This window comes from Varanus komodoensis, unplaced genomic scaffold (genome assembly GCF_004798865.1).
Source record: "Varanus komodoensis strain SLA01 unplaced genomic scaffold, ASM479886v1 scaffold13_3, whole genome shotgun sequence".
Lineage (NCBI taxonomy): Eukaryota > Metazoa > Chordata > Lepidosauria > Squamata > Varanidae > Varanus > Varanus komodoensis.
This window is the reverse complement of record NW_025335409.1, coordinates 5,548,688-5,567,929: the sequence shown is the minus strand read 5'-3', so window position 1 is coordinate 5,567,929 and position 19,242 is coordinate 5,548,688.

Genomic DNA, 19,242 nt, shown 5'->3' with positions numbered 1-19,242 from the left:
GAAGCAACATTAAAGCAAAACACTATTTTTTCTGTGTTGTCCACAAAAGAGCAACCTACTCCCACAGTGAAGGAACATTCAACCCACTTCACCCTCTGCACATGATCACATACACCACTGCTCCAATTCAGAGCAACGGTGCATTCCAATGACCCCAGTAGCAAAGGGGGAAAGAACTCTATGCCATTTTAAATTGAATAAGAGGGAAAGAGAAAGAGTTAGTCTTCTGCAACATGCCTCGCTGATCGAGTGCTAATCACATCCATAAAAATGCTCATACTCTCTTGAATAGATTGGGAAGAAAAAGGCTTCAGTTGTTAATTAAAGGTGAGAGATTTTGTCCAGGTCTGGCAAGCTGCTTATCTCCTGTTTCTAGCAGAAAGATGTGAAGAACATGCTTCTTTTCCAAGAACCTGTGGAAACCAACCACTGGGTCACTGAGGCTTGCAGCGATTAAAAGGGGCCAGGGTGGAAGGACAGTGCCACGCCACATGTGCTATGTCAGGAGCATTGTGGGAAATTAAAATGGCTGCCTTTTGCTGCTGCTGTCTGATAAGTCTGAAATGGGGAGCCTACCAATGTAGCAAGTGGTCCTCTTTAGGACATTTAGCTCAGTGCTCTCTCCAACCTAGAGCCAGTCCTTGCAGTAACTTGTGGATGTTTCTAGGTACATACAAACATGTTTGGATTCCTAACAGCATTCTGCCCAGGGTCATGAGGTCTCTTCTGTTCATACCGCTTTAATCCATCAGATAATTTGTTTGTCATTCCAGAAATGTGAATTGTAAATGATGAATTACTACTTGAAATTATTTCTGCTTTTTATTATCCGTTGTAATATTATTCCCTTCATCTATATTAATTTGGAGAGTTTCATTCTTGGCAGAAGGTCTATTAAATAGAATGAGCAATAGCCTAGCTATCTAATTGAAACCGAGTGCAAACCAATTTTTGAGAGATGCTTGTTTGCTGCTTCTCTTCTCTTCTCTTCTCTTCTCTTCTCTTCTCTTCTCTTCTCTTCTCTTCTCATACAAAGAAAATCCTAATCTGTATGTTTCATACTAACAACTTCAGGCAAACTTCTCTGAAAGAAATTTTAGGGGATATATATATATATATATATATATATATATATATATATATATATATATAAATAAAGCTATTGTGCTGCTCTACCCCACCCAGGTCCTTTTAATTGTAATCAGGAATATGTGGTTTGTAACTTATAGATAGGTTTCAGGTATTATATCATGCTATATTTTCCCAGACTGAAATGTATCATAATACTATACATACATACATACCGTATTTTTCGCTCTATAAGACGCACTTTTTTCCCTCTCAAAAGTAAGGGGAAATGTCTGTGCGTCTTATAGAGCAAATGTGTGTGTGCCCGACGCCCGGGACGCTGCCAGCCGCCTGCACCACCTGGCCGGCACGTGCTCGGCGCACCCTGCTCTGCCCCCCCCCCCCGGCGCAAGTGAGAGCTGTGCCACTCAGGGGGAACGGTGCGGAGGAGGAGGAGGAGCCACGGCCTTTAACCTGCTGGCCGCACAGAGAGACGGACCGCTCACCCGCACCGCCTGGGAAGACCTGCCGCTGCCGCTGCTACCGCACCGCCCGGAAGACCACCACCGGCATGCTGCCGGCCCCATGTGGCACCACCTGGCCGGCACGCGCTCAGCAGACCCTGCTCCAACCCCCTCCTCCAGCGCAGGTGAGAGCTGTTAATCACAGGTCGGTGTGTGTTTTCAAATGGCAACCCATCTTTTAATGAAGCCCATGGGGAAGTGATGGGGAATGTGCCTGTGATTATCAGGAAGCTTTCCATGGATCAGTTATCTGTTAGTTGATCAGACACATTTATTTTAGGATCAGTGGATATTTGAATAGCATTACCTTTGTGTTTATTCTTCAAAGACTACTTAGTCCGCTGTGTGTTTGATTTATCGTACAATATCTCATTTTTTGTCAGAAGTTTTTTTCTATTATTTACTAGTAGGGCAGCGTGGACATTACTGGTTTTTTTAGATTTGTTATTGAATTGTCTGCAGCAGCTCTTGTATAACTGGTGTAGATTGTGGATTCCTTCAATAATTCCACTACTGACTAAGAAGGTGATGTCAGTGATTGTGAGCAACAGAGCTTCATAAATTCTGACTCTAGTGATGATGAGTTCTTTGGGTTCAACGAAAACTAGAAGAGTACTTGAACTTTAAAGTCTCTCTTTTGTTAATGACAGTGATGATGGTTCTTAATGCCACTGTTGACTGCTGTTCACTTTACAAGGTTGAAATACGGTATTACTGTATTCTGTTATAGTTTATTAAATAGTTTAGTAAACCATTTGATTCAGAATATTTTTTTCTTGTTTTCCTCCTCTAAAAACTAGGTGCGTCTTATGGTCAGGTGCGTCTTATAGAGCAAAAAATACGGTATATCTCAGTGGAACCAAAGTTCTTGATTTAGAGTCAGTCAGTCCCAATGAAGTGAATGAGTATTCCAAGTACTCTGCTTCAGTAGGGATGTTGGTTGGTACAGCAGCCAGCTGGTAGAATTAAATATGTTGTTAAGGAACCAAAGACCACAGCTCATAAAAGAATAAATTAAAAAGTGGCTGACATTTATTGTGTTTAATGGAACTACTAATTTTAATTTGGGCTCAAGGACTCCTTGAGTGCACATATCTTTCCTGTATTCTAACTCCCTTTCCACCTACCTGACTCCCATTAACCTCACATCAATACAGACTCCTGTAGTTGATTTACTTTAGTCAATACTGCTACTCTGCAGTCATTCCCACTTCACAAAAAGTTCAGTCCTTCACAGTGGGGAGCTATTTACAATGCCATCCATGTGGTTTAAGCTCGTGTACCAATAATTTTGGGGCAATCACTCCTCTGCTTATAAAGTTAAGCAGGTTTATGTGGTAATTTGCTGGGTCACAGAGGCCCAAACTGGAAATGACAGTGGCAGGTCTCTGTGTTTAACATGGCTCTATCCCAGGCATGTAATATTATGTTATGTGTGGTTAAAATAGCAAAGGGAACATCCAGTGTGGAGTTCATAAACCATGGAGTTCAAGAGCTTTTCTTCTAGCTGAATGTATTTTGTATATCAGAACTGGCTGACAGAAAATTACCAAGGTGGGACTAGGAAGATACACTGCAAATGGTAGAAAACATGATGTTTGTACTTTTTCCCTATGTGCCATATGTTTCCCTATGTTTGGTGGATCCAACTCCCTCTTTCTACATGATTGGAGTTTCTGTGATCTTTAATATATGACGACTTATATATGGTGATTTCCTTGACCCTGGGGATATTCAACTTGTGGGTGGATCCTGGTGATCACTCTCATGTAGGTATAATCAAGAAAGAGGAGCAGAAATTCTGGCATAGTACATGTTGCAGAATTTTGCATGCCAAACAATATATCTTCTACTATTTCTTTTGGGTGCTGGGATGAATCCATACAAATGTACACTATAATCTGTGGAGGAAAAAAAATCATAATAAGAACTGGGCATAATACGTAAGAAAGTTGCTTCCAAGCTCCTTCCACACACACCATCCTCTAAGTTTGGATAGTTATGGAAATCCCCATTGTATGTGCCCCATGTGAATCAAATGCAATATATTCCAGAATTCAAAATTATCCAAATCTTTTTGGATAATTTTTTCGGCTGAAAAAAACCGCACATGTTAGGGGAACATGACACAAAAATCCTAATCTTTAGAAGAATGTGTGCACAGAAATACATATCGTAGTGGAATTTATATCCAAAATGCATTGTAGTAGGAAAAATGAGAAGCAAAAGTGTTTATATTGTGTACAAATATAGGTATATTAGGAGAAATGTACACAAAAATGCTTTTGAATATTCACAAGGACTTAAAAATTTAAAGGAATGCTGATGCAGAATTTAAGGTTAGAAAAACGAGGAACTAAGTGGTACTGAAATGGATGGATTCACTAATGTCTACCATCAAGCATATTATCTGGATTGTTACAGAAAATATTTTAAAGCACCATAAAATAACTCATGCATAAAAATCACTTTAAAACAGCTTAAATAATAAAAATAAAACAGATCAACTAAGATTATAACACACATACAGATTTATCACCTGCTGACTGAGAAGCAGGTTGTATTTTATTGCTGAACTGCTACTGGTAAATCCAGTATTTTCCCCCCAGTGATTTTTATTTTTTTTGGGAAACTCTTGAAATAGAAAATGCCAACAGCTCAGCAGCTGAGTGTTAAATATTGCTGGGCATTTCTTGAAGACCGTACTGTCATACCTGTTTTCCAGAGGCCGACTGCCATAGGAAGGTTTGTATGACCTCTTTCCTTCTCAATGCTAGACTTCTGATTCTAAGTCTGATTCTAAGATTCTTAGGTATGGTCCTAAGGCCTCCTGACATTGTCTGGGCAGGCAGAGGATGAGGTCAAAACCCAGATGTGACTTTGCACTATCCCCTCTTCGCCTTTCTGGTGGGGGTGATTCTTTTTGTACCAGCTGGGATCCAAAGATCTTAATACCCTCTTAAGAGCTTTTGTAGAAGGGATAGGCAAGGGGCAGTAAGGAACAAGCGTCATCCAAGGAATCCTAGTTGGCATCTCAACCTCTTCTTTTTGTGAAGAGTGGGGAAACTGTTAGCCAGCCAGCATCCATAAGGGCAGCTGCTTTGGAATATGGCTCAGCTGAGTTTCTTTTAGGCAGGTTTCCTTTTCAATTTTGGCATCCCACTGGGGCACCAGAGGATGAGCACAGCTGGGATTCAGTAATATTCCGCTTCCTCTCGTACTTATCTATTTTATTTTAATTTATTGCATTTATGTTCCACTCATTAGCCAATGCTCTCATTCAATAGATTCAGTGACTATTTATTTACTTAGTTCTCAGGTAGTTTGGCATACAGGTTCTTCCTTTACATTTTTACTTTTTCTTAGGGTGGGGCATAGTTAAATGCTGGGAAAGGAAGTTGGTGTACTATATTCCATCAGATTCTGCATTATAACTTGCATTATTTGCTATCCTTGAGATACTTTCCAGAAAATACATTACTTGTATTCCATGTCCCCGGTGCTTTCTTTCCATCAAAAGTGAAGCAATGCTTTTCCTCCTTTCAAAAGGCCTTCTAATCTAACACAGGTGTTTCTAATTGTCTCATTTTGAAAAATAAAGCAGGTATCAGGAGTGGCAAGTAAACCTCAGAAAGTTAATTCAGGAATCCATTGGAAAGAATTCTGCATGGAGACAGCTTCTGCACAGGGGAAAAATTGTTCACGTCTGTGTCCTATCATGGGTGATAAAGTGACATAAGTGATATAATCACTTCCCAATATGTATAATTGGGGCAAAAAAGATACACCATTTTGCTTGGTATCTGATGCAGTACATACATGTGTAAGATGTTTCCTTTATGCTACATTTCCAGGGACAATGGCAGATTGCAGCAGTTGTTCTTATTCACAAAGCCTAAGGTGGTCAATTGCATTTTGCCAGAAAAGAAGACATGTGTAATGAAAGACACACCTTTGCATGACATTTGCTGTGCTGATGCAAATGGATAGACATAAGTCTAGACACTGTTAATATGCTTAAATAGAAATACAGTACATCTCATCAAAGGGGAGAACAATGTGACTCTCCCAGTGTACCTGGTCAGTCTACTGTCCGGTAATAACTGTGGAAGGGCAATCTGAGGTTCCCATCTTTCACTTCTTGTTGTTCTCAGATGTTTTCAAAAGAGGACTGTCTTCTGTGAGTCTAACAAGGCCTCCTGTCATCCCCTCTACTGTTCAAGCATTCTTTATGCTTGGAGACAGAAGCTCCACAAACTGCAGTGGAGCAGGAAGTTTCAAATTCTCCCTTGAAAACAAAGCTGTTCATGAAAAGAGCTGTATTTTTCTCTTTAGGATGAGTGCACGCTCACTTTCTCATCACCTGAATCACCCTGCCCTTGAAAATGTGCTTATTAAAGTAGTTTGTTAAGGCCTAGCTAAATAGCTGCTTATATGAAGATGGCTTTTGAACCCATGGTCGGTGATTATGGTCTGCATCCAAATGTTTTGCCATACCTGCACAAAGCATAAAGGAAGATGAGAATTTCACTTGATTTATTCTTTGATCAATGTTTACCAAAATTCATAAATGTCTTCATAAATGGGTCAGAAAGAACTGAAATCTTTCTCTCTCCCCCCTCCCCCCCTCCTTCTGTATTTCAGGGAAAATTTCAGGGAAACTATCAGGTAGTTCCTAAAAGTTGTTGCTACTATGTGCAATCAAAATGTCTCCAACCTATGGCAGCCCTATTAATGAATGCCCTCCAAGCTATCCTGTCCTTCACAGCATTGCTCAGTTCTTGCAACCACAAGGTTGAGGCTTCCTTAATGGAATCAATAGATCTCATATTTGGTCATCCTCTTCTTCTGTCTTGAACCTTCCCTAGCATGACTTTTTTCTCCAGTGAGTCTTGCTTTCTCATGATGTGCTCAAGGTACAACAGTTTCAGTTTCATTGTTTTAGCTTCCTAGTCAAATTCTGGCTTGATTTGATCTAGGAGTGGCTTGTTCCTCTTTCTGATGGCCCAGGGTATTCACAAGGCTCTCCTCCAGCACCATATTTCAAACTCATTCTAACAGTTAACAGCACTTAACTCTTAAAAGTCTGAATATAAATTGCTGTATATTCAATCATGTTTATGGTGCTGAATTAAGGTTGCCACTACTCCCTCCTTCTCCTCCTCCACCTTCTCCATCTCCTCATCTCCTGTCTGTTCTATCTTCTCTTCTAAATTTGTATTATTCACAGGTCACTGTGGTTAGGCTATTTGGATCACTAGCTGAACATACACAGTGCATCTGAGCTCATTATTTTTATTATAGGCAATTTATACAAATCATCATTTGATTCTATTATTAATCTGAACATTGTACGGGAGAATAGGTTCTCCTTGCTAGAACTAGACATTGAAAGGAAGTGTGTGAGTGGAAATCCTATGATATTATTGCTGGGATAATCTCATATCTCATTAGGACATTCTCAAACTGGTCAATGGATTGAGCACATCTGGCAGTACTTTCGGCCGTGTTGTGCCATCACAGTGGAGAACAATATGGGAATTCACAAAGAAGAAAGGTTTAACTTAACGAAGAAAGTCAGTGGGCTGAATCCAAACTCTAAGTAGAGCCACTGAAATCAATAGGTCTTAAATTAAGCAATGCCGCAGTCCTGGAACACTGGAACTTGGAGGACTTTTCCTGTCTGAACATGCACAGAAACATTCTTTCTTTAATGCTCATTGATTTCAATGGGTCTGTTTCTAAGACAGCTAAGCCTGCATCTTACCCAGTGTCATTGAATACCTGATTCTAAGTTTGTGAAGTTCTGCACTTGTGATGTCCATACTGAAATCTAATTCAAGCCTTACTTTGGCCCGGTTGGTTACTGTCAAAAGTACTTCAGCATAGCAATGGCACTATTTGCTGTGTTCACAAGGGAAACCACTCAGCTTGCCTTGCCTTGCCTTGATCTTGTAGGGACTGATTCACCAAGCTAACGGTGCTTGTACTTAATTAAACACGGACAATGTCTACACAACTGGGGCATTTTAAGCCACCTTTGAAATGGTATTATAGGTCCTGCATAGATTCACCAGTGCTTAGTAGAATTTCCTGAAGCATCACAAATGCATGGCACATTTCAGAGTTCAAACCAGATCAAAATAGGAGCAGGTACCTATTAGTAAGAATTTAATGTGTAAAGCAAATATTATAGATTTTTCAGCAATATTATCCCTTGTTCAATGTACTGCTTTCACTTGGCAGATTGTTCTTTCAGTAAGAAATATTTTGGTATTCAGTCTACTTTGGATTTTGTATTAAATCGCAGCTGTAACATTTCTGCAATAATGGAAATTTCCCTTTAAGGGGAAAGCTGCACCTCAAGAAAATGAATATTGATTTCAATGACATTTTTTAAACTGAACAATGCTAAAATGAGAAAGCCCAGTTGTATCAGCAGAAGAGAAATGACAGAAAGTATACTGCATATTTTATAAATTAGCACTTCATTTAAAGGTGTGAAGGCTCCATTGCAGGCCAGCAGAGACCGCCTGGTCTCATTGTTAAAAATATATTTAATATGTACTTCTCACTTTAGCCAGGAGTTTCTTGGGAAAGAATAGAAAATTCAGTATGCCTCAGCTCTGAGATAGCAGAGAGACAGTATTCATGATAAAGTACTACTCCACTTCTAACACTTGCTTCAGCTTTGACATTCTTCATCAGAAGTAATTCCTCTTAAGAAAACATATTCAAATACGCTGCTGCATATCTTTATTCCTGACATGCTTTTGGCGTTCAGACTGGATCGTACCATCGGAGAACACTCTTAAATATTACCCAGAAGATGGAACTGCTGCCCAAAATGGTACCTTCTCATCAAGTCCCCTCTTTCTTATGATAATGTGCGACAACTGGAAGAAAATGTGCTGTCAGGCCAACTTGAATAGGACTGCATAATGCACCGAAGGCATATCACAAGTTTCCATTACTATACTTGACATGGCAATGCAATTTTTGGTGGAAAAACTATGTTTTGGCTAACTGGATTTGCCTCTCAATTCACACGGAAAGCACTTAGTGTAAAATATAACCCATGCTATATAGAAATGATTACATCAGAGAAAATTTTAAACTAGCTTCTTTCCATGATGTGGACTCTATTTATGCAGGGCTTATGCATAAGCAGTTTCACATAAGACACTGAGTTGACCAGTACCACATGAGGAGTTTAATATGTCAAAAACAAATCCAAAATTTGGGTTCAGGTAACTTTATTTTGGTTACATTGTTAATTTTTTTTTTTTTTCATTTCAATACTGCCCATAGCTGAAGTTTTCTGGACAGTTTATGACAAAGTATAAAACAATAAAATACAATAGATAAAAACACTGAGAATTAAAATAACTTTAAAAGACAATTAAAAACAATTTAAAAAGACCCAGCCAAGAATAAAAGAAAGGCAGCAGGCTAGCAGGCCCCTGAATGACAAAGGACATCTTTAAAGGCCTCTGCAAAGAGGGCTGCTTAAGCTGGTACCAAAATCATGGCAAATTTGGTACTAGGTGGGCTGCAGGCAGAAGGTTGTTTAAAGATGGGGGGCCACCACCAAAAAGTCTCTCCCCCTAGTTACCACCCTTTGAGCCTCTTAGGTTTCCAACTGCGACAAAATTACGCAAGTGTTGAGCCAGTGGTATGGGGCACTGCAAGACTGGTTTGAAAATACGATGCACAGGTGAAGCTAGGATTCCTCCTGGCTGAAGGCCTTATGTTATGTCTGGACATTCTGTAGGCCCTCTGGATGTTGTGGGACCAATTCCTTCCTGAAGAAGCAGGGTGAAGAACCTCTGTTTCCAAGCTTCTTTTGCTTTTCTCTTCAATGAGTAAATAGAGATAACAGGGTATTTAATTGCAATTCACATTTAAATACCATCTGTGAATTTATGTGTGTACTTTATAGGCATGAGGACTGTTTCATAGAAATAAGATGCTGTTGTTATGGGGATTACTTCGGAGTAGACTTGCTTCAAACTGAATTTTGTTTTGTTACTTTAGTGGGAAAAGGTCCACCTTGGTCAGGATCTGATTCACCTCTTTGCTTGATTCTATCCATTGCCTTGAGCCACACCTCCAGCTGAAATTCAATGCTGAGACCTTTCCCAATTGGAATTCAGCTCCCCACCCAAACACTGTTCAACCCCCCTGAGAATGGCCTTTAGTGACATCTGATGGGACCTGTACTGCAATAACATCTGAAGGGCCACAGGTTGACCACCCCTGCCAGACTAATTCAGAAGAGGAAGCTGTGGGTACAATTGAATTTTTTGCTATCTTTAAATGCAACTATTTTTTCTCAAATCTCACAGATTATATTTTGATGTTAGAATTTTACCTCAAAAATCAAAATACCCAACTTTGAATTGAATTTTACACAGAAGTATACATAATTTTAAAAATAAGCTCTAGTTATAAGAATGAATTAGATTGACATTAAATTTACTAAATTCCCTTGCAAGACATTAATAGTAAAGTCAAATATTGACTACTGCAGTCAAATAGTGTCACACGTTGACTGGTGCATGTATCTGATGCTATCAAACACTGGAATCTTGCCATCCCAGCAGCTGCCAGATCCCAACACAAATGCTGGCCGCTGAAGCAAAAAGTTTTGGATGGCTGTTGTTGATGCTATGTATTAAATATCTGCTGAAGAATCACACATCCAGAAGACAACATCAACCATCAGAAGTCACACTGGATAATTTGGAGGAGGTTATTATTAGAATAGAATGGATGAAGTGAATTGTTCTCTGCATAGCAAACCAGATTTAAAGAGTGCTAAGTGCATAAAGAACAAAAATGGAGGGCACCATTCTAGGACCTGTGCCCTGGGCCCAAGGCACAGAGACTTGCATTCAATCTATACCTGAAATGAGATATCTGCTGTCCCTCCATCACACACCAAGTACTGTATCTAGATGGTCACCAGATAGTTTATCTAGATGGCACAGGGCAGGGGAAGCATGGAGGCTTCAATGCCTACAGGAATTGAGCAAGGTTTTGTCCAGCTTCCTGCCCAGGCATGGCTCTTTTCTTCCTCTTGGAGGCCCAGTTGCCGCATGGGAGATGGAATAGCTGGTGTAGCTCTTCCCACACTGGTTATTGAGTGGTATGGGGGTGCTTGGTCTCCAGAGTCCTAGCCCCAAGTTCTCAGGATCTTCTAAACCTGCCAACCATTCTGAGCTGGGTCTTTCCCATCAACGTGTTGACGAATGACAGAATACTACCACAGAAATAAAATCTACCTAGGTAAGCTTAGTAGTAAATAATTATTTGTCTTTGCTTCATCCACGGCACTATGCTGCATCCAAATATTGGTTTAGAATAAATAAATTAAAAGGATATGTTCAGTGGAGAAAATTGAAGAAAAACCCAGGTGACCCTGATCTTCAGTGATATGTCTTGATTAAAAATAACCCCGTTGTCTGGCCTTTGCTCTCATACAGCCATTACAACCCTTATTGAATTAACAACCCTCCACCTTTTCTTGTTTGTATCAAGTTCCCAGATTTTAATATGAATTTGAACTGTATTTGCTGTTCAGCACTATATGAGCCTTCAATTTTAGGAAAAGTGCTATGTATGTGTAAATGTAATCGCTTCCAGCCTCTCTAATCAGATAAACTATAAAAGCTTCCCAGTACAGTCTATAAACTCAGGCTCTGTGATTTATCATGCCACACATTGCTTTCAATGATCCCTTCCTTCTAGAGCTTTGATTGACTAGCCCAGCTTCTGAATTATTTCTCAAGTGTGGTATTTTGCTTAGAAAGAGAATGATCAGCATAACTTCAATTAGACCAGATTGTTTTATGGTATCCTCTTTCCATCTTGACACTTAAATATGTGGAATTCAAAGTGCTTATTTAGTAGAAATATCTGAAGTACTGCTGGCAGCTCATCATATGGGAACTCCAGTTGGAATCCAGGGTTGGATGGAACATAGTGTTTTATAGCAGTTTTCCAGAGTGCAAGGATAGGAAAGAGCCACATGGCACACAGTATGATTTAGAATAAATACATCATAAATTTTTCCCAGTTTTTCCCTACCTACCAATACCCTGGATTGACAGAAAGATGAACAAGCTTTGTGAATACCCTGGACTGACAAAAATACAAACAAGTGGGTCCTAGATCAAATCAAACCAGAGCTTTTCCTAGAAGCAAAAATGGCAAAACTGAGGATGCCATACTTTGGGCACATCATGAGAAGGCGAGACTCCCTGGAGAGGACAATCATGTTAGGGAGAGCTCAAGGCAGAAAAAGGAAAGGAAGACCAAATAAGAGATGGATTGATGCCATACATGAAGCCAAAGACTTGAATTTAAAACAGCTAAGCAGGGATGTCATGGAAAGGACATTGTGGAGGGTGTTCATTCATAGGGTCACCGTGAATTGGCAACAGATTGATGGCCCGTAACAACAAAGCAATATCGCTCCATCTCTCAGGGGCAGCTCCTGGGCTTATCTTTGAAGGGGTGCAGGAACCTCCCTGTGGCAGCCATGCTTTCCCTGATAATACACTGAAAGCTAGCTCAGTTTCTGGAAGAGTGCTCATCTGTGCGTGTGTGTGTGTGGCTTGCCCTGCCAAAATTATGTTTGTGGCAGCTGCCAACTTTTCTCTGGATGTCCATGGGTGCCAACTACTGTCATCTATCATCATCTTCATTCACCTTCTTATACTCTTGAACACATTTGTGGGATAAGCTAGCCAGGCTGCAACCAGAGAAGAGGCCTAAAACTTTAAGGTTGAAGTCCAGTACACATGTATACTAATACATGTGTACTGGACTTATAGTAAGCTTCATCGAAATCAGTTCTGCTTATTTCCAGCGGAAACATTTAGGTCTGTAGTGATCAGATCTGTGGCCATTTGTATGTAAGCAGTGTGTGTGGTCCCAGCATGCCCTGTTTCTTTGAGGCAACAGTGACTGTGCTGTTAAACAAAGTGTGCTGAGGGTGTCTACTATGTTTCCCAGAAGAATCATGCCTTCAAGCAGCTCTTTGGTGGGCTGTTGGTAGACCTGTTCTGCTAGGAAGGGCTTCCTAGTAGGGTTTCAGGGTGACCGAGGCAGCAGCAGAGGCGGCTGCCTCAGAAGTAGTGAGGGCAGCACAGTTGGCCATGCCTGACTGCATGTGGTCCCTGGACTGTGTGTTACCTACACCTGCCACACAGGAACTCTCCTGTGTAATGATTCTTGGCTTGATTTTAAGTAGTCCTTACCAGAGATAGGTGAGAAATTTGTCGGGACACATTTTTATGCAAAGTGATTAAATCCCTGCTTCCTGGTCCTGAATGAAACCTAGAAAAGTAGATGTGAAACCTCTACTTTTTCAAATCTTGTGAGATAGCTTGGAAGGGGGAGGGGGAGTTGGGGGAAAATCTATAGAACTGAAAAAGTGCCCATAAAATATGCATATGTGTGAAAGAGTGCATAAAAAGAAATGTGGAAAAATGCTTTAATTCAATGGAGGAAATATTTGGAAGAAGCAGAGGCAAAAAAAAGTTATACTTGAAAAATTACAAAAATGTAGACATAGAAAAATGTGTATATATTCTTTAAAATGTCCATTAAATGACCATTCCAGAATCTGTTTAGATATTGAACATTACATAATCCTTATAAATAAATAAACATTTATCTGCAAACTAAGAAAATACCTTATCAGACGCAGCAATGGGAAGGGACAAAAATCAAGGTGATCAAATGCTAATGTGTGATAAATTGAGCTTGGCATATTTACCTATATGTAATGGAATGATATATACTTTGATATACTTTGAAGGCACTGAGTGGCGTGCATCACTCTGGGATTTTTTTCAATGAAAAGTCATATCAAGATTTTCTGAAACACATCACAGTGGTCATCACTCTTGTTGTCTTCATAATCCTGTCCTCATTTATTTTCCTTTCACTGCTGTCTTTGGGGCACTTCTGCACCATCCTTGGTGCTGTCCTCTGAAAGGTGCTTTTTACATTGCAGCCTGGTAACTACATTGATGGAAACTTTCACCAAAGCCAATGACTTTTTAGCTCATTGTACATAAATGCGTTATAACATAACGTTTGCCCCTTGCTGCAGTAATCTTCTCTGAGTGTAATTTTCAGATTGAAAATGGAAAACTCAAGTGACTCCAACCAATTTGTCTGAATGGGAAAGCAAGGACAACCTAATCGCATTACATCACCCATTGAATTATCATAGGCAGTAATCCCTTTTGTGCTTTTTCCAAGGCTATGTTTGAAAACATTGTAATGCCATTACATCAGGATCCATACACTTCAGCTGCTCTATTAAGTGGATCATCTATTCTGAAATGCTTTTTAAAGTTGTGAAGTCAAGATCTATAAACTCTGATCTATTATCCAGTCAAATTAATGGGAGGATTTACGTTTGGATAAACACAACTTGCCTTTCATCTGAAATGAAGACGGTGCTCTTCAGTGATGGAAAGCTCACCCTTACAGATGTTCAAAATAGGTATGATCAATTTGTGGAGGGAAGTTGCAAGGTCCTGGCTGCACTGACCCTGCCTGCAGGAGGCAAACCTTGTGTGCAGAGCGTATCCATTCACAATGAATGCATGGAGCCTGCAATCAGCTGGTCCTGATTTCAGGAGTCTCACCAGGAGATGGAACATCCAAAGACAGCTCATACCTACCTTTCATTGAAAAGATTCCAGAGCATTGTACAAAAGTATAAACAGAACTATTCAAATAACCCTTCAAGGAGAATATAAAACAAATATCCAAGAGATGAGAGAACAACTATGGACAACAGCATAAAAACAGAGTGAGAATTCTTTGGGAATCCCTGGAGAAACAGAAAGGGAGTCTGGTACACAAAATGTTGTAGTGCTGGTCAAGCTTCTTTGTGAGACTATTCCAGAGTGGAGGGACCAGTGCAGACACCTTTTTAATATGTTACTGGACACACCTTTGCTAAATAGGGTATGGGATTAGGGCCATGAGAGAAGATCTGAAGACATCTACCAGTTGGTATGAGAAGAGGTACTTATTTGGGCTTTTATGTCTGAAGCTGCCCAGGATTTTAAAGTTAAGCAGCAGCGTCTCAAATTGGACTGAAAAGGGAAGAGGCAGCTAAAGTCATTCTCTCTGAATAACTGTAAAATAAGCAACTCTGACTGAACCAGTCAACATTCTGACAGCTAAGTATCCCAACTGAAGCACTCACCCTATCTTTAACTGCAGTAATCAAACCTGGATTTTACTAGAGCATGACTTACTATAGCCAGGTTATTCTTGTTTGGAAATGTTTGGAACTGGCCAGCCAGAGGAAGCTAGAGAAAGGCTTTGTAAACCACAAAGGTCACATGTGATTTGCATGCCAATGCAAGATCATGCCCTCTCTTTCAGGTGTGGTGAACCTTAACCAGAAAATGTTCAACTCCTATTTCTTTGATTTAAGGAGCATCTATCCACAGTGCCTCCATCTTGTTGGGGTTCAGTTTTTGTTTATTGGCCTCAGCCATGCCATTGCCTACTTCAGCTCTGATCATCACATGTATGCCTTCACTTGGCTCAGATGGAGGCACTGTGGGTAGATGCTCCTTGAGTCAAAGAAATACCACATTCCACAACTGTATTTAAATATAGCATGAATATAGCATAGAACATTTGGATGAATATTCAAAAGCTGTCTGGAAAGTGGCTAGGAAAAGGGGCAACCTGTGACCTTCCCTGTTCTTGCCCACTTGAGAGAGATTCTGAACCTGCCATGAGTTAAAAGCAGTGCACTGGCTCCTTCTTTCCCATCTGACCGTGCTTATTTGGTGTAAAGGAGTGTAAGCTGAATTTTTACCTTCCTCTGGATGGGTGAACCAAGCAAGCTCCCAGGGTTTCTTTTACTTACACCTAGGGGCTGTCTAAGAAATGTCCTTTCACAGTCATCGTCCCTCTGAACGCTCAGCATAGGTTCTGCTCAAAATATTTTCCCCAAACATCTTTGCTGTGGTTGCTGTCCTGGATACTTTATTCAACTAGTCAGGCTCTACCATGTCTTAGCTGCTGATGTCTCCTGTGTGTGACCGAACTTTTGCTGCAAGAGAACTCCTGTGATGTCTCCTATAAGTGACAGGGAAAAGTTCAAGGATTGCCTTTGGAGCAATCTGATCTGCAGTTGAAGCATTCCTGCTGTATCCCTTAGCTGAAAAAAGCAGACAGGTGGGTGCTGAGATGGAGCCACAGGGACTAACAAAGGGTCACCTCTAGACTTTTCTTCTTCTGTGGCCACATCCCACAGTAGTCTTGCCTTCTACCTTGCCAAGGCCATGTGCAATATCAGCAACCCAAACATGCTTCTGAATTGGGAGGGGAGTGAAAATGAGTCAGGGTAGAGACTCATCCAGATCCAAGGGTCTTCAGTCCCTTGGATCTCCAGAGTTCTGCCCCAGTATAGTTGCCTCTGGATGGCAATCTGCACTAATTTAATGGAGCAATGCTTCATTTCTGTGTGCTGCACTTTGTAATAGGTACTCTCACCAGCAACAGAAATGAGTTCATTATGGGCATTGTTGCTTCAGCAGCTTTCAAAGAAACGAAAAGGGAGATGTCATTCATGGAAAGAGTTATTGTTACAATATTAGAATAAAGCCTCATTTGTTAATATTGTTACAATATTAGAATAAAACCTCATTTCTCTGTACATGAGAACTAGAAATTCTAACCATTCATAAATTAAGGAACATATGATTGATAACATCTCATGATTCCACTGAACAGAAAAAAAGAATGTCTTTAAACTGTCATATCAGTGTATTGCCTCCCCATTCTTGCAGTGACAGGACTGATTGTACAAAAGATTGCAGTTCTAAGAAGCTGCTCTTTTTCTATTTCCAATGTTCAAGCTGTAAGTGTCATGTCTTATGTGGCCAATATGGCAAACACACTCACAGAAACAAAGAGAGAGAGAAAGATTAAGAGAGAGGAGAATTTTGCATGCTTAGTAAGTTTGCAGGAGAGGGAGAGGGAAAACAAATCTAAAACTTAGAGCCCTTAGAACAACCCAATGAGCACTGAACATGCTTGACGCCCATGGAATACTCACTGACCACCATGGAGAGGGGGCAAAAACTGGAAAAGGCAAGGGAATGCAACACCTCACTTTGGAAGATTTTGCAGTCCCATTTGTCACTTAAAATAGCTGTTTGTGCTAGTTGAAATCAAAGCATTGGCTTCAGTATTCCCAGATACATATGCACATCAGTCTGTCTGTCTGTCTGCCTGCCTATTATTTGCATATCTAGCTTCTATATATCTATCCCCCTATTTCTAACTAGAGCCACAATTTTTTGCAAGAAAAAAATCCTGGAAGTCCCATCATACCTCAGCTAATTGAACACACCTAGGATTGCACCCTTATGAACTCATCAACAAACATCCAGCATGTCGACAGTTTTATACCAATTCTGCAGCAATATTTTTGCTGGCTCATTTCTCCCATCATCCCTTTAATCTGGGGTGAACTTTAAACCATGTAAAGCAATCTTTCTTCACCTACTATTTTTTCACTCTGCATCCACTGAGTAATGTAGTGTGCAGTAAAACTACTGAGAGACTCTTATCAGGAGTTTTCACTGTTAGTAGACATGGTTTTTACACTCTTCTGGCTTTTCTATAATTCCTGCTGATGACAATATTACACTTTTGCAAAAGTAAACATGACTGAACTGCAGACAGGAGAAAACACACTATCATTTCAGGCCATTCAATGTAAACCCTTTATCCTGCGGTGAAGTTTCTTCTTAACATAGCCTATTGTTATTGTTATGTGTATATTCCTTCTTTTTTCTCTTGTAAGGGACTCAGAGTGGCTTGGGTCCTTTTCTACTCCATTTAGTCCTCCTCCACTCCATTTTATCCTTGCAACAGCAACCCTTGGAGAGTAGTTAGGTTAAGAATGAGTGAACCAATGAGCCTCATGGCCAGGTGGAGACTTTAAGCTGGATCTTCTGGGTCCCAGCTTAATTCTAAGGACCACAATACATTGGTTGACGCATTCAAAATCAAGTTCACCGTAGAGGATACACATGTTTGGGGCAGTTGTGCATATTCTGAAAAGTCTTCAGGGCTTTGCTGAGGAGAAAATACAAGAGGTCATTAAAACAAAAACTTTCTTGGTGTGTGGTTCATTCATCAGCAGTCAGTAAAAACATTGCAGATGGGATTAGAACAATAACAGAAACCTCTTCATTTGCTGTAGTTTTATGTAAACCTTTCACAGAGGGACACACACCATCTCTCTCTTTTGCCGTCACTGCAATCCTCTCAGGTTGGCTAGTCAAAGATCTAATGATTGGCTCAGGGTCACCCAGAGTCCCCAACCTCTTAATTAAAGGAGAGTTAATTGTTTTCTTGAATGTTTCAGAATCCAAGATCTGAATTGGTCCATGGCGATGCATTCAAACGCCAGGGTCAAAAGTCTTCTGCTCACTCTAGGACCTTTTCCCCATATTCCACCACTTTCATAAACTTATTGAGCTATGACAGCTGTGAAAGCAGCCTTGGGACCCCCTGTGCTTGCTGAAACCCCCAAACCTATGCTGAAGCCCCCTGGATCCATGCTGAAGCCCCCTAAATGCAGTATCAAGGGCCATCAGGAATCATGGGTACTCTAATCACGCCCCCAATTCCTGGCTAAAGGCACTACAGCATAGGCGGGTTGTAAAAATGATTCCATGCTCCTAATTAACTTCTGAGCAGAAACCCCTCTGAAAGATCCTTAGCATGTATTCATCTCTTGCTGAATAAAGTTAGCAGCTTTCATTCATAAAGTTGCAGTCCCGTGCACCAATACACAGACCATTGCCTTCAGTGGAGATTATGTGCATGTCATTATGTGCAGGATCGCAGCTTAAACTGGGACATGTTCTTTCCATGTAGTTATAACTCGCAGTCTTGCTACATGCTGCTGGATTTTATATCCTATCTTCCTCTCTTATGCTGGCCTTTTCTTAGATTTGATACTTGGTACTGCTATGTAGCAATAGTTCCATTAATCCTCCCTCCTTTTTAAACTTCTCTGCTTCTGTTATCTTCTGTCTGCTGTACTCCAGCCTTATCCAGTCCTGCTTCATTGAGTTCAACTTCATGCCCTGCATCAGTGGCTTTCTATGCCATTCTTCTCAGAATTGCTGTATCTTTCAGTTGTCTGTCCTGCTCAGTCAATTGTCAGTTTCTTTTATTATTCCATAGTTCTGCCTTTCTTGCTTGCTTCATTTCCTGCCTTTCTCATTATCCCTTTAACTCTTTATTAGCCATGTCTGACATATGGGTCTCCTCCCATCCGTTGATGAGCTTTCTGAATATCTACAGTCTTTATTCCACCCCCCTGCCACCCCTCCATCTATGCAGTCAATGATTCTGCACCTCTTCTTAAATCTTTACAGGCTAAGGCTGCTCCTGAACTTATTTTATGCTTCAGAAGCTGTTGTCACCAAATAGGGCAATGTTAGGAAAAAAGAGTAATACCTCTAAATGTATGCAGAGTTTGTTGCTGTTATCACTAAGTAGCTGCAACAGTCTTTGCAAGCTAGGAACGGGTTGTGTTTCCAGACAATTGCCTAGCCTCATTTGTGGAATTTTA